Genomic DNA, 16,369 nt, shown 5'->3' on the forward strand with positions numbered 1-16,369 from the left:
CCCATGCATACATATGTATGTAACAGCCCCCTGCTCCAACCTCTACATATATGTAACAGCCCCCTGCTCCAACCTCTACATATATGTAACAGCCCCCTGCTCCAACTTCTCCAACTTCTATATGTACAGTGCATTTGTAAAGTATTCAGACCCCTTCCCTTTTTCCACATTTTGTTACGTTACGGTCTTAATGTTAAATGGATGAAATGCTTTTCCCCCCTCATAAATCAACACACAATACTCCATAATAGCAAAGCATATGAGGTCCTACAGTTGACAGTGCATGTCAGAGCAAAAACCAAGCCATGAGGTCGAAGGAATTGTCCGTAGAGCTCCAAGACAGGATTGTTTCGAGGCACAGATCTGGGGAAGGGTACCAAAACATTTCTGCAGCATTGAAGGTCCCCAAGAACACAGTGGCCTCCATAATTCTTAAATGGAAGAAGTTTGGAACCACCAAGACTCTTCCTAGAGCTTGGCCGCCCGGCCAAACTGAGCAATCGGGGGAGAAGGGCCTTGGTCAGGGAGGTGACCAAGAACCCGATGGTCACTGAACGAGCTTCAGAGTTCCTCTGTGGAGATGGGAGAACCTTCCAGAAGGACAACCATCTCTGCAGCACTCCACCAATTAGGCCTTTATTTTAAAGTGGCCAGACGGAAGCCACTCCACAGTAAAAGGCACATGACAGCCTGCTTGGAGTTTGCCAAAAGGCACCTGAAGGACTCTCAGACCATGAGAAACAAGATTCTCTGGTCTGATGAAACCAGGATGGAACTCTTTGGCCTGAATGCCAAGCGTCACGTCTGGAGGAAACCTGGCACCATCCCTACGGTGAAGCATGGTGGTGGCAGCATCATGCTGTGGGGATGGTTTTCATCTGCGGACTGGGAGACTAGTCAGGATCGAGGGGAAAGATGAACAGAGCAAAGTACAGAGAGATCCTTGATGAAAACCTGCTCCAGAGCGCTCAGGACCTCAGACTTGGGTGACGGTTCACCTTCCAACAAGACAACGACCCTAAGCACACAGCCAAGACAACACAGGAGTGGTTTCGGGACAAGTCTCTGAATGTCCTTGAGTGGCCCAGTCAGAGCCTGAACTTGAACCCGATCGAACATCTCTAGAGAGATGTGAAAATAGTTGTGCAGCGACGCTGCGCATCCAAGCGGACAGCGCTTGAGAGGTTCTGCAGAGAAGAATGGGAGAAACTCATTTACATTTACGTCATTTAGCAGTCTTTTTTTTTTCTCTTTCTTTCTTTGGGGTGGGGTAAGGGGGGTAGAAGGATTACTTTATCCTATCCCAGGTATTCATTAAAGAGGTGGGGTTTCAAGTGTCTCCGGAAGGTGGTGAGTGACTCCGCTGTCCTGGCGTCGTGAGGGAGCTTGTTCCACCATTGGGGTGACAGAGCAGCGAACAGTTTTGACTGGGCAAAGCGGGAACTGTACTTCTGCAGAGGTAGGGGGGCCAGCAGGCCAGAGGTGGATGAACGCAATGCCCCCGTTTGGGTGTAGGGACTGATGAGAGCCTGAAGGTACGGAGGTGCCGTTCCCCTCACAGCTCAGTAGGCAAGCAACATGGTCTTGTAGCAGATGCGAGCTTCAACTGGAAGCCAGTGGAGTGTGCGAAGGAGCGGGGTGACGTGAGAGGACTTGGGAAGGTTGAACACCAGACGGGCTGCGGCATTCTGGATAAGTTGTAGGGGTTTAATGGCACAGGCAGGGAGCCCAGCCAACAGCGAGTTGCAGTAATCCAGACGGGAGATGACAAGTGCCTGGAATAGGACCTGTGCCACTTCCTGTGTAAGGCAGGGTCGTACTCTCCGAATGTTGTAGAGCATGAACCTACAGGATCGGGTCACCGCCTTGATGTTAGCGGAGGATGACAGGGTGTTGTCCAGGGTCACGCCAAGGCTCTTTGTACTCTGGGAGGAGGACACAACGGCGTTGTCAACCGTGATGGCGAGATCATGGAACGGGCAGTCCTTCCCCGGTAGGAAGAGCAGCTCCATCTTGCCGAGGTTCAGCTTGAGGTGGTGATCCGTCATCCACACTGATATGTCTGCCAGACACGCAGAGATGCGATTCGCCACCTGGTTATCAGAAGGGGGAAAGGAGAAAATTAGTTGTGTGTCGTCTGCATAGCAATGATAGGAGAGGCCATGTGAGGATATGACAGAGCCAAGTGACTTGGTGTATAGCGAGAATAGGAGAGGGCCTAGAACTGAGCCCTGAGGGACACCAGTGGTGAGAGCACGTGGTGCGGAGACAGATTCTCGCCACGCCACTTGGTAGGAGCGACCGGTCAGGTAGGACGCAATCCAAGAGTGAGCCGCGCCGGAGATGCCCAACTCGGAGAGGGTGGAGAGAAGGATCTGATGGTTCACAGTATCAAAGGCAGCAGACAGGTCTAGAAGGACAAGAGGAGAGAGAGTTAGCTTTAGCAGTGCGGAGAGCCTCCGTGACACAGAGAAGAGCAGTCTCAGTTGAATGACCAGTCTCAGTTGAATGACCAGTTGAAACCTGACTGGTTTGGATCAAGAAGGTCATTCTGAGAGAGTTAGCAAGAGAGTTGGCTAAAGACGGCACGCTCAAGAGTTTTGGAGAGAAAAGAAAGAAGGGATACTGGTCTGTAGTTGTTGACATCGGAGGGATCGAGTGTAGGTTTTTTGAGAAGGGGTGCAACTCTCGCTCTCTTGAAGACAGAAGGGACATAGCCAGCGGTCAAGGATGAGTTGATGAGCGAGGTGAGGTAAGGGAGAAGGTCACCGGAAATGGTCTGGAGAAGAGAGGAGGGGATAGGGTCAAGCTGGCAGGTTGTTGGGCGGCCGGCCGTCACAAGTCGCAAGATTTCATCTGGAGAGAGAGGGGAGAAAGAAGTCAAAGCATAGGGTAGGGCAGTGTGAGCAGGACCCGCAGTGTCATTTGACTTAACAAATGAAGATCGGATGTTGTCAACCTTCTTTTCAAAATGGTTGACGAAGTCATCCACAGAGAAGGAGGGGGGGGGGGGGGGATTCAGCAGGGAGGAGAAGGTGGCAAAGAGCTTCCTAGGGTTAGAGGCAGGTGCTTGGAATTTAGTGGTAGAAAGTGGCTTTAGCAGCAGAAACAGAGGAAGAAAATATAGAGAGGAGGGAGTGAAAAGATGCCAGGTCCGCAGGGAGTCTAGTTTTCCTCCATTTCCGCTCGGCTGCCCGGAGCCCTGTTGTGTGAGCTCGCAATGAGTCGTCAAGCCACGGAGCAGGAGGGGAGGACCGAGCCGGCCGGGAGGATAGGGGACATAGAGAGTCAAAGGATTCAGAAAGGGAGGAGAGGAGGGTTGAGGAGGCAGAATCAGGAGATTGGAGGGAGAAGGATTGAGCAGAGGGAAGAGATGATAGGATGGAAGAGGAGAGAGTAGCGGGAGAGAGAGAGCGAAGGTTGCGACGGCGCATTACCATCTGAGTAGGGGCAGAGTGAGTAGTGTTGGAGGAGAGCGAGAGAGAAAAGGATACAAAGTAGTGGTCGGAGACATGGAGGGGAGTTGCAGTGAGATTAGTAGAAGAACAGCATCTAGTAAAGATGAGGTCAAGCGTATTGCCTGCCTTGTGAGTAGGGGGGACGGCAAGAGGTTGAGGTCAAAAGAGGAGAGGAGTGGAAAGAAGGAGGGAGAGAGAAATGAGTCAAAGGTAGACGTAGGGAGGTTAAAGTCACCCAGAACTGTGAGGGGTGAGCCATCCTCAGGAAAGGAACTTATCAAGGCGTCAAGCTCATTGATGAACTCTCCAAGGGAACCTGGAGGGCGATAAATGACAAGGATGTTAAGCTTGAATGGGCTAGTGACTGTGACAGCATGGAATTCAAATGAGGAGATAGACAGATGGGTCAGGGGAAAAAGAGAGAATGTCCACTTGGGAGAGATGAGGATTCCTGTGCCACCACCCCGCTGACCAGATGCTCTCGGGGATGTGAGAACACATGGTCAGATGAGGAGAGAGCAGTAGGAGTAGCAGTGTTTTCAGTGGTAATCCATGTTTCCGTCAGCGCCAAGAAGTCGAGGGACTGGAGGGTAGCATATGCTGAGATGATCTCTGCCTTGTTGGCCACAGAACGGCAGTTCCAGAGGCTGCCGGAGACCTGGAACTCCACGTTGGTCGTGCGTGCAGGGACCACCAGGTTAGAGAGGCAGCAGCCATGCGGTGTGAGGCGTTTGTATAGCCTGTGCGGAGAGGAGAGAACAGGGATAGACAGAGGCATAGTTGACGGGCTACAGAAAATGGCTACAATAATGCAAAGGAGATCGGAATGAAATGAACTAAACATCTGGGAAAGCGAGAGAGCGTGGCCTCCCTCACTTACGTTTCACTGAAACACCCAAATATAACTCTCCCAACTTCCACCTCAGAAACTATAATTGATGTAAACTACAGCGGTTCAATGTTTTCTAGGAATAGACTAACTTAGTTTATTCAGCTAGCTAACTTGGTACAGTATTCTTCCGTGAAAAACCGTCCAGGGCACCGAATCCTATGATGCCACAGCCAACTAGCATGCCAGCCTCCAACAACACGGTTTAGCACCAATACTCGGCCACAACAAACCACCAGTGTGTCAACACGCCAAGCAGATCATACGTGTCCGTGTCTAACGTTGTGGGTTAGTCCCGACAGCTTGAGCGAGTCCGTCGTCAACTTATTCAGCCAGTTAGTTAGCTAGAATAGTTAGCATACTAGCTAGCCATTGCTTTCTGCAACGAAAAAACCCCTCCACCCACGGCACGAACACACAGAGAGAGCCAAGCTAACGTTAACTAGTCACCCATGTCCCGAATTCCCTTGAATGACTCTGGCTACCAGTATGTAAAAAACAAAACACGAATGTAGGTTTTAACTTACCCCTAGCAGCTACTGTTAGCTAGCCAAGTGCAAAGCTAGCCACTGAATTGACTCAGCCAGTTGGCGTCTGTTCGCTAGGTCGTTCCAGTTATTGTCTAGTTAGCTATCCAGGTAGCAACAAGCTAGCTACATTTCGAGCACAGTAGCTACTTACTACCTAACGTTAACGCTTCAGACAATGAGGTTAGAAAAACAGCTGAATGGTAGGCATTATTGTTTGTAATTATTGTAGGCAGCTAGCTGGCGTAATTACAGGCTCTCTCAAGCGTGAAACAACTATCCACAGTTGTTAATAGTTACCAGTAGCTACCCGCTAGCTAGTCCAGGTAGTGGGTTAGCTAGCCTCGTGCTTCACCGGGCTCAGCCTAATACAATACCTACAATAATTACATACAATAACCCACGATAACTACATACAATACCTAACTACAATCTAACTACATAGTTTAAGCTTTACTCGACACCATATAAGCCATATAAGCCATATAAGCCAAGCTTACCTCCCGCCAGAGAGAGACACAACCTCACCCGACGACAACAAAAACTCAGAACCAAGAGCCTTCTAGGTTTTGTATTGAAATACAGGTGTGCCAAGCTTGTAGTGTCATACCCAAGAAGGCTCAAGGCTTTAATCACTGCCAAAGGTGCTTCAACAAAGTACTGAGTAAAGGGTCTGAATACTTATGTAAATGTATTATTTCCGTTTTTTATTTTTTTAACCAGTTTTTGCTTGTCATTATGGGAAATTGTGTGTAGATTAATGAGGGGGGAAATTAAACAATTGAATCCATTTCAGATATTTTGTTTAGTTTTTTCGCATTGTTTGTAACTTATTTTGTACATAATGTTGCTGCTACCGTCTCTTAAGACCGAAAAGAGCTTATGGACATCAGAACAGCGATTACTCACCTTGAACTGTACAAATAATCTTTCTTTAATGAGTCGGACGAGAGGGATTTGCTCCAGACACCCGACAGGGCCCTCATCCCAGTCATTCGCAGTATAAAGAAAAGGAGATATCGCGGAAGGAGATAGGGGTGCTTGGTAAGGAGCTGGCGACGAGTGGCTAATCTGCCTTTGCAATCGATACCATTGGTCAATTTACAATCGCTTGATAATAAAATGGATGAACTACAGGCATGAATATCCTACCAACGGGACATTAAAAACGGTAATATCTTATGTTTCGCCGAGTCGTGGCTGAACGAAGACATTAATAACATACAGCTGGTGGGTTATACACTTTATCGACAGGATAGAACAGCAGCCTTTGGTAAGACAAGGGGTGGCGGTCTATGTATATTATTAAACAACAGCTGGTGCACAATATCTAAGGAAGTCTCGAGGTTTTGGTCGCCTGAGGTAGAGTATTGCATGATAAGCTGTAGACCACACTATCTACGAAGAGAGTTTTCATCTATATTCTTCGTAGCTGTCTATTTACCACCACAAACCGATGCAGGCACTAAGACCGCACTGTATACGGCCATAAGCAAACAGGAAAACGCTCATCCAGAGGCGGCGCTACTAGTGGCCGGGGACTTTAATGCAGGGAAACTTAAATCTGTTTTACCTAATTTCTACCAGCATATTAATTGTGCAACCAGAGGGAAAAAAACTCTAGATCACCTTTACTCCACACACAGAGACGCGTACAAAGCTCTCCCTCGCCCTCCATTTGGCAAATCTGACCATAATTCTATCCTCCTGATTCCTGCTTACAAGCAAAAACTAATGCAGGAAGCACCAGTGACTCGGTCAATTAAAAAAGTGGTCAGATGAAGCAGATGCTAAGCTACAGGACTGTTTTGCTAGCACAGACTGGAATATATTCCGGGATTCTTCCGATGGCATTGAGGAGTACACCACATCAGTCACTGGCTTCATCAATAAGTGCATCGATGACGTCGTCCCCCACAGTGACTGTATGTACATACCCCAACCAGAAGCCATGGATTACAGGCAACATCCGCACTGAGTTAAAGGGTAGAGCTGCCGCTTTCAAGGAGCGGGACTCTAACCCGGAAGCTTATAAGAAATCCTGCTATGGCCTCTGACGAACCATCAAACAGGCAAAGCTTCAATACAGGACTAAGATCAAATCGTACTACACCGGCTCCGACGCTCGTCGGATGTGACAGGGCTTGCAAACTATTACAGACTACAAAGGGAAGCACAGCCACGAGCTGCCCAGTGACACGAGCCTACCAGACGAGCTAAATTACTTCAATGCCCGCTTCGAGGCAAGTAACACTGAAACATGCATGAGAGCATCAGCTGTTCCGGACGACTGTGTGATCACGCTCTCCGTAGCCGATGTGAGTAAGACCTTTAAACAGGTCAACATTCACAAGGCCGCAGGGCCAAACGGATTACCAGGGCGTGTACTCCGAGCATGCGCTGACCAACTGGCAAGTGTCTTCACTGACATTTACAACCTCTCAACCTGGTCTGTAATACCAACATGTTTCAAGCAGACCACCATAGTCCCTGTGACCAAGAACACTAATGTAACCTGTAACACTCACGTCTGTAGCCATGAAGCGCTTTAAAAGGCTGGTCATGGCTCACATCAACATAATTATCCCAGAAACCCTAGACCCATTCAAATTTGCATACCGCCCCAACAGATCCACAAATGATGCAATCTCTATTACGCTCCACAAAGGAACACCTATGTGAGAATGCTATTCATTGACTACAGCTCAGTGTTCAACACCATATTGCCCTCAAAGCTCATCACTAAGCTAAGGACCCTGGGACTAAACACCTCCCACTGCAACTGGATCCTGGACTTCCTGACGGGTCGCCCCCAGGTGGTAAGGGTAGGTAACAACACATCCGCCACGCTGATCCTCAACACGGGGGCCCCTCAGGGGTGCGTGCTCAGTCCCCTCCTGTACTCCCTGTTCACTCATGACTGCATGGCCAGGCACGACTCCAACACCATCATTACATTTGCCGATGACACAACAGTGGTAGGCCTGATCACCGACAATGACGAGACAGCCTATAGGGAGGAGGTCAGAGACCTGGCCGTGTGGTGCCAGGACAACAACCTCTCCCTCAACGTGATCAAGACAAAGTTGATGATTGTGGACTACAGGAAAAAGAAGAGGACCGAGCACGCCCCCATTCAAATCGACGGGGCTGTAGTGGATCAGGTTGAGAGCTTCAAGTTCCTTGGTGTCCACGTCACCAACAAACTATCATGGTCCAAACACACCAAGACAGTCGTGAAGAGGGCACGACAAAGCCTATTCCCCCTCAAGAGACTGAAAAGATTTGGCATGGGTCCTCAGATCCTCAAAAAGTTATACAGCTGCACCATCGAGAGAATCACTGCCTGGTATGGCAACTGCTCGGCCTCCGACCACAAGGCACTACAGAGGGTAGTGTGTACGGCCCAGTGCATCACTGGGGCCAAGCTTCCTGCCATCCAGGACCTCTATACCAGGCAGTGTCAGAGGAAGGGCCTACAAATTGTCAAAGACTCCAGCCACCCTAGGTGCATGTGACAAATACATTTTGATTAGATTTTATTATTCACATTGGCTTCCACTCTGCTACGGTTCCAGACAGAAATGGATGAGACATAGGGCAGTTTGGGCAAATGCCAGGTGGGCCTGTCCATCTTTAGCATAGTGGGCTGGTCTAAATTGAGGATGACATGCCTGGGCTGATTTCTGGTCCCACCCTCATGAAAACATACTATAGTATACTATGGAATAAATACTATAGTATTCACTGTAGTGTTTTTGCAGACTTTACTGTTGTATTTACTGACTCAAGTCCATAAAAACACTACAGTGAATACTGTAGTATTCCATGTAGTATACTGTAGTATTTACAGTTAACTATGGTATAAATACCGAAGTAAAATAATATAGTAATTTATGTAGTGTTTTTGCAGACTGTAATATACTGTAGAATTTACTGTAGTGTTTTTGCTGACATTACTGTAGTGTTTCTGTTTTATTATCTTTGACATAGAAGTGGAGACTTTCTCCTTGAGGAAACCTACTGGAGAAATACTAAAAAAGCACATTTTCCATAACGGGTAGGTAGGTACACTACTGTTCCAAAGTTTGGAGTCACTTAGAAATGTCCTTGTTTTCGAAAGAAAATCATTTTTTTTTGTCCATTTAAAATAACATTAAATTGATCAGAAATACAGTGTAGACATTGTTAATGTTGTAAATGGCTATTGTAGCTGGAAACAGCTGATTTTTTATGGAATATCTACATCGGCGTACAGAGGCCCATTATCAGCAACCATCAGTCCTGTGTTCCAATGGCACGTTGTGTCTGCTAATCCAAGTTTATCATTTTAAAAGGCTAATTGATCATTAGAAAACCCTTTTGCAATTATGTTAGCACAGGTGAAAACTGTTGTGCTGATTAAAGAAGCAATAAAACTGGCCTTCTTGAGACTAGTTAGGTATCTGGAGCATCAACAACTGGGGGTTCGATTACAGGCTCAAAATGGCCAGAAACAAATAACTTTCTTCTGAAACGCGCCAGTCTATTCTAGTTCTGAGAAATTAAGGCTATTCCATGCGAGAAATTGCCAAGAAGCTGAAGATCTCGTACAACGCTGTGTACTACTCCCTTCACAGAACAGCGCAAACTGTCTCTAACCAGAATAGAAAGAGGAGTGGGAGGCCCCGGTGCACAACTGTGCAAGAGGACAAATACATTAGTGTCTAGTTTGAGAAACCGGCGCCTTACAGGTCCTCAACTGGCAGCTTCATTAAATAGTACCCGCAAAACACCAGTCTCAACGTCAACAGTGAAGAGGCGACTCCGGGACGCTGAGCTTCCAGGTAGAGTTGCAAAGAAAAAGCATTATCTCAGACTGCCCATCTTAATCTTTTCTTTTTATTGGCCAGTCTGAGATATGGCAGGAGGGTAAATCACAGAATAACAGGATTTACAGAGTTACGCAATAAAGCGTCAAAACAGTCCAGTGCGCAAAACAGGCGCACTGAAACCAAGAAGGCACACAGGGAAAATAACCTGGTGATACAAAATACAAGGAGCTCCACCGAGCTTCACTAATCTCACAATATACAATCACTCACAAAGACAAGGGGGCAGAGGGAACACTTATACAGGGACTGATGACGAGATATGAACCAGATGTGTGTAATAAACAAGACAAAACAAATGGAATGATGAGATGAGGAGCGGCAGTGGCTAGAAGGCTTGTGACGACGAACGCCGAAGCCTGCCCGAACAAGGAGAGGAGGCAGCCTCGGAGGAAGTCGTGACACATCCCAGCTAGCATATTTGGTTCCTTGGAAGTTGTGGGAACGTACATTTTTAGTTTCAAATTGGTTGAGGGAACGAAGCCATACATTTCCTGACCAGTAAAATTGAACGTTTTTTAAACGTTCTGAGAACAGAAGTGAACATTTGATATGTTATGGGAACATTTAAGTTGCAGGGAGGTTCTGAGAGCGTTTTTCTCTGGTTCCTTTAAAGTTTTCCTGGATAGAGAATTTTCTTGATGATGAGAACAGAATGTATTTGTTTTTAAATAACATTCTTAGAACGTTCTCTGAATGTTAAAAGTTTTCTTGTGGTTTTTATGGAAAGTTTTCTTAACATTCTCGGACCAATTTGAGAACATTACTTTAAATAGGACCATGAGGAAACCTGTAGGAAACAATATGCTGAAGTACTGAAATTCCCACAGAAGAACGTTGTTTCTTAACGTCCTTTGAACTATTTGAGAACATTCCCAATGACAAACCAGTTGGAGAACGTTCCTAGAACATTACCAAAATTGAAATGAAATGTAAACATGTTTTAACTTTTACGAAACATTCTGTTAAAGTAATGAAATTTTTTTTTGTCAAGTCCCTTAAATATGCTGATAATGTTACAAAGCCAATCAACTATCTTGCACCATTCTCAGAAAGTTGTGGGAAGGTTGTATGCAAAATGACCATAGGACAACCACACTCTCACCAAGCTCTGAGAAACATATGGTTCTCAGAACGTTATGTTCTACCGGGGATTGGTCTCAGTGTATGTCATATTCTCCTATCATAGAGAGAATTCTGCCATGTTGAAGCATATAAACATACAGTGGGGAAAAAAGTATTTAGTCAGCCACCAATTGTGCAAGTTCTCCCACTTAAAAAGATGAGAGGCCTGTAATTTTCATCATAGGTACACGTCAACTATGACAGACAAAATGAGAAAGAAAAATCCAGAAAATCACATTGTAGGATTTTTTATGAATTTATTTGCAAATTATGGTGGAAAATAAGTATTTGGTCAATAACAAAAGTTTCTCAATACTTTGTTATATACCCTTTGTTGGCAATGACACAGGTCAAACGTTTTCTGTAAGTCTTCACAAGGTTTTCACACACTGTTGCTGGTATTTTGGCCCATTCCTCCATGCAGATCTCCTCTAGAGCAGTGATGTTTTGGGGCTGTCGCTGGGCAACACAGACTTTCAACTCCCTCCAAAGATTTTCTATGGGGTTGAGATCTGGAGACTGGCTAGGCCACTCCAGGACCTTGAAATGCTTCTTACGAAGACACTCCTTCGTTGCCCGGGCGGTGTGTTTGGGATCATTGTCATACTGAAAGACCCAGCCACGTTTAATCTTCAATGCCCTTGCTGATGGGAGGTTTTCACTCAAAATCTCACGATACATGGCCCCATTCATTCTTTCCTTTACACGGATCAGTCGTCCTGGTCCCTTTGCAGAAAAACAGCCCCAAAGCATGATGTTTCCACCCCCATGCTTCACAGTAGGTATGGTGTTCTTTGGATGCAACTCAGCATTCTTTGTCCTCCAAACACGACGAGTTGAGTTTTTACCAGAAAGTTCTGTTTTGGTTTCATCTGACCATATGACATTCTCTCAATCCTCTTCTGGATCATCCAAATGCACTCTAGCAAACTTCAGACGGGCCTGGACATGTACTGGCTTAAGCAGGGGGACACGTCTTGCACTGCAGGATTTGAGTCCCTGGCGGCGTAGTGTGTTACTGATGGTAGGCTTTGTTACTTTGGTCCCAGCTCTCTGCAGGTCATTCACTAGGTCCCCCCGTGTGGTTCTGTGATCATTTTGACCCCACGGGGTGAGATCTTGCGTGGAGCCCTAGATCGAGGGAGATTATCAGTGGTCTTGTATGTCTTCCATTTCCTAATAATTGCTCCCACAGTTGATTTCTTAAAACCAAGCTGCTTACCTATTGCAGATTCAGTCTTCCCAGCCTGGTGCAGGTCTACAATTTTGTTTCTGGTGTCCTTTGACAGCTCTTTGGTCTTGGCCATAGTGGAGTTTGGAGTGTAACTGTTTGAGGTTGTGAACAGGTGTCTTTTATACTGATAACAAGTTCAAACAGGTGCCATTAATACAGGTAACGAGTGGAGGACAGAGGAGCCTCTTAAAGAAGAAGTTACAGGTCTGTGAGAGCTAGAAATCTTGCTTGTTTGTAGGTGACCAAATACTTATTTTCCACCATAATTTGCAAATAAATTCATAAAAAATCCTACAATGTGATTTTCTGGATTTTTTTTTCTCAATTTGGTTGTCATAGTTGACGTGTACCTATGATGAAAATTACAGGCCTCTCTCATCTTTTTAAGTGGGAGAACTTGCACAATTGGTGGCTGACTAAATACTTTTTTTCCCCACTGTATGATGACGTGGAAAATTCTATTTACGTTAAGCTTATCCAAATAGTGGTTGACAGTTTCATTATACCTATGGATCTATGTGTATGTGGACAGTATATTTCACTCAAACTTAGTGTACTCTGCTCGCCTGGGTGCCAGTCTGTCATTTTGTCATTGTCTTACCGAATAAGGCAATATCGATACATCATTGTTGAATGCAAAACAAATCAGATAGCCATGCTAGTACTCTCCTGCACCACTGGCAGTTAATTGAGTTTACAGCGGGAAGAAGTTTAATTTTTTTCCAAAAAACGAAATAATTTGGTCTCACCAATCTGTAGCTGCACACTGTGTCCTCAATGACTCTCATACCAGACAGAATAACACCATAGGAGGAGAGAGATGATTTGATAGAGGGAATGGATGGGAGGACAGAATGGGGAGGGTGATGAGGGACCACTGTCGAAAGAGAGTAAAAGAGGTGGTTGGGAGAGAGACTGACTGACAGCGAGGGAGGGAGGAGAAGGAGAGAAATTAAGAGATGGACAGAGCGAGAAGACAGAAGCAGAGGAAAATGGATGGACAGAGAGAGAAGACAGAAGCAGAGGAAAAGGGATGGGAGATGAAGGGAATGAAGAGATGAGTAGAGAAAGTGAGGGGAAGCCGGCTCCTCTCCTGTGCCCTAAAGGGTGTTAGGAGTTAGTGTGGTAGTGAGCGGTAATGAAACAGATTTGTAGCAACTGCTGCACCCTCTCTGCATGGTGCTGTCTCTGCTCATCATACCATATTCTCTATGTCTGACAGAGTGAAAGAGAGAGAGCACTCACATAATCCTGTCCTCTGTTCATTCCTCCAGCTCTCCTCACACTCCAGCTTCTAATGGTCTTTTACTTCCTGTGGTTTTTGTAAGCAGGTGTGGAATCACATCGGCACATTTGAGTGTATCGTACCCAGTATCTCATACCCAGTATATCATATTACCCTTCAGAGAAAACACAAAGATTACATTTTAGTCATTTAGCAGACGCTCTTATCCAGAGCGATACAGTGTGCATACATCTTAAGATATGTTTTCGTACTGGTCCCCCGTGGGAATCAAACCCACAACCCTGGTGTTGCAAGTGCTATGCTCTACCAACTGAGCTACACGGGACCAAACATAAACCATAACATAAAACATAACATGTAAGTCTTCAATGACACTTTATTTGACATTGTTCCCTCTGTTTAAAACAGGTAGACCTACTGACTTTCAACTTGTAGCAAATATCTAGTAGATTTGCCCCTTTCCAGGGAAAAGACATGCAACAAGAACATCTCTGTTACTCATCTCCTTCATTAAGCCACTATAAAGTGCAGAGAGCGAGGGATTTGTTAGTTAGTTTCTGTAATTGCCTCATCCCTAATGCATCCCTCTAGTCCTGTAATTCACAAACAGAGGAATTAGCCCAAGTAATGCATTGTCTTCTCCAAGGTTATGCTAATCACATGTTAAGTGCTTCCTGTAAGCTGTTGGTTATGTCTCAACATTATTTGGTGCTACACATGAACTAGAGAAACCAGGCACAACCAGAAGCCATACACAGGACGTGATGACCTCAGTCTTCTGCTTTACTGGTGAGGCTAGTGTTGATATCCCACCTAACCATTTTTACCATCAGCTTACAGGAGTGGTGAACAGGGGGAGAGAGGCAGGGAATCCCTTTTACGAGATGAACAGCGGTGTTACTTAGAACACATCTCCAACAGTGCTCAATGGTCTCTGTGACACTTTTTTGATGGTTGTTAATTGAATACTAATTTGACACAGCTAGTCAGACCTTCTAAGCTTAATGAAAAGCATGTTGGTCATTACACATTTTATTTCCACAGCCTTATGCTGATTTAATTGATATATTTTGATGGATTGGTTTTTCTCTCGTTATCATCACAGAATAGCGAGAGTCGAGAGATAAGCGCCGCTGTAATTTCCAGTGTGTTGCTAAGCCATCGTCTCTCATAATATATCATATATTATAGCTCCTCCCTCAACCTGGATTTGTTCCTGAAATTATTGGTCATACAAGGTATAGCTGACATTTCATATCGGAGGTTTGACCAATCATTTCAGGAACAAATCCAGGTTGAGGGAGGAGCTATAATATATGATATATTATGAGAGACGATGGCATATATATATATATATATATATATATATATATATATATATGAGATGTGTAGCTACCATTTTGTGTTGCACACCTTTTCAGCTACACACATCATCAGTGAACTCTGACTCACTGCATAAAACACCTTTGATAAGCCCAAAGGAATCTTGCTAGATCATCTTTTTTTAAAGGCTATAGGTGTATTTGACAGAAACACTAGGGATCCTTCATGCCTCAAGGCATGGAGCTGAGCTGACTCTATTGAACCGAATAATTTATCTACTGGAGCAACAGAGCAATATTGCCAGAACATTTATATGAAGGTTACAACGTATTTGTTCAGAAGCATAACAGGAAGCTTTGCTCTGTTACACCCACAAGGCATAGTGAGATATCTATTAACTCCAAGTTCTTGTGTAGGAGCAGACAAGCCTGGGCAGAACATTGCTTAATGGGAACAGGAACTTAGAAGGATGCTGACTGTATGGTTGATGTAGGGACCGTGCAGTCAAGCGAGTGTCTGTTTGTCTGTCTGTGTGTAGGATGAAGGACTCTCTCTCTGTGTTCAGTGCCTGTGGAGAGGTTGATTGTTGTAATCTCTCTAGTGACTTTCTAAGGGTCAGCCGGCTGAGTGACACTGATGTTCGAGCTACAGTGGCCGTCTATGTTGTGGTTGAGGTAACTCGTTGTGCTTTGTGACCGTATGGAAGAAGTATAGTAGTGGTCAGCCCTGTAGTGTAGTCAAGCCTGTTGTGTGGTCAACCCTGTTGTGTGGTCAGCCCTGTGGTATGGTCAGCCCTGTAGTGCGGTTGAGTCTGCAGTCATCTCTGTTGTGATTGCTGAAGATCACTCTCTGGGCTATGAGACCGTGTGGACAACTCTGTACTGTGGTTGGTTGACCCCAAGAGTTGTCTGCTCTGGTTACAGTCACTGTCTCGACTGTGACGCTGAGGTCTTTGTACGGCCTGCATTGTCGTTGTCGGTGGTCTGGTTGTGACTGTTGAAAGACATGGTGGTGTCATTTTCTCTGCTGTAAATTCAGCCACAGACGTCTCTGTCCTGTTTGGTTGAATGATGCTTCTGCTCACAACATAAGTTGTGACATGGCTCTCAATGCGCTGTTACTTTTGTGGTCGCCTGTGAGGTTTTCTCTTAGCTGTTGGGTTAAGGTCACTTTCCATTCTGTGTGCATGGCTGGATGTGTGTGTGTCTGGGGTTATTGTGTGGTTGCTGTGACTGGAGAAGGTTCACTCTTTGGGCCAAGGGTAGCCAGCCTTCCTCTTGGATAACTGTCTCTGTTGCCAAGGGCTTTGTATAGGGCTGACTGTAACGTAGCCTGACCCTGTGGGTTTCCCTATTTATCTATTTATTTTTCAGGGGAAAAGGTCACACACTGGGCTGTGTGAGTGGGTTGGCTGGCTGTGGATGTATTGTTGAGAGTGAGAGGAGAGGAGAGGAGAGGAGAGGGGAGAGCGAGGAGAGAGAGGAGAGAGGAGAGAGGAGAGAGAGGAGAGAGGAGAGAGGGGAGAGAGGAGAGAGAGGAGAGAGGGGAGCAAAGTGTCTCGGGCTGTTACACTTTTAGAGAACCACTGTTCTCTGGTTAGATTACTTTTCTGTTTAGACAGGGGGAGAGGGGGACAGGGGGGAGAGGGACAGGGGGAGAGGACATCACTCACTCTCAACCAACTGGCATTGTTCTA

The 16,369-nt window shown here is 45.7% G+C and overlaps 1 protein-coding gene across 1 annotated transcript in view; it reads left to right on the forward strand.

Moving 5' to 3' along the window:
• Positions 1-16,369, forward strand: part of LOC311144296 (PI-PLC X domain-containing protein 3-like) — a gene marked incomplete at its 3' end in the record, with an annotated part of 79,477 nt that overhangs the window by 19,433 nt on the left and 43,675 nt on the right. The gene's annotated exons all lie outside the window — the stretch shown is intronic.

Source organism: Coregonus lavaretus, assembly GCF_964263955.1.
Source record: "Coregonus lavaretus genome assembly, chromosome: 17".
NCBI lineage: Eukaryota > Metazoa > Chordata > Actinopteri > Salmoniformes > Salmonidae > Coregonus > Coregonus lavaretus.